Raw genomic sequence first — 253 nt, 5'->3', positions numbered from 1 at the left:
AATCACCTGAAAATGAGAATCGTTGTGTTTTCGTTACCTTAGAACGAGACAATTTTATCTAGTTTGTCCTGCACACTTGGAAGGCTGAGTGGTTTTCACGTGAACACTAAATGCTGCACACTGGTCCTTTAAAGATTATATAAATGAGATTTTAAACATTAATATAACAACAAACAACTATTAGCTTTGTACAGATATAGTGGAGTCTGTGAGGTAAAATGAGTGTTTCTGTCTCTGGAGTCTGGTGGACAGT

This window comes from Morone saxatilis, unplaced genomic scaffold, assembly GCF_004916995.1.
Source record: "Morone saxatilis isolate NCDOM2014 unplaced genomic scaffold, NCSU_SB_2.0 Contig5, whole genome shotgun sequence".
In the NCBI taxonomy this organism is placed as follows: domain Eukaryota; kingdom Metazoa; phylum Chordata; class Actinopteri; family Moronidae; genus Morone; species Morone saxatilis.
This window is presented reverse-complemented; position numbering follows the sequence as displayed.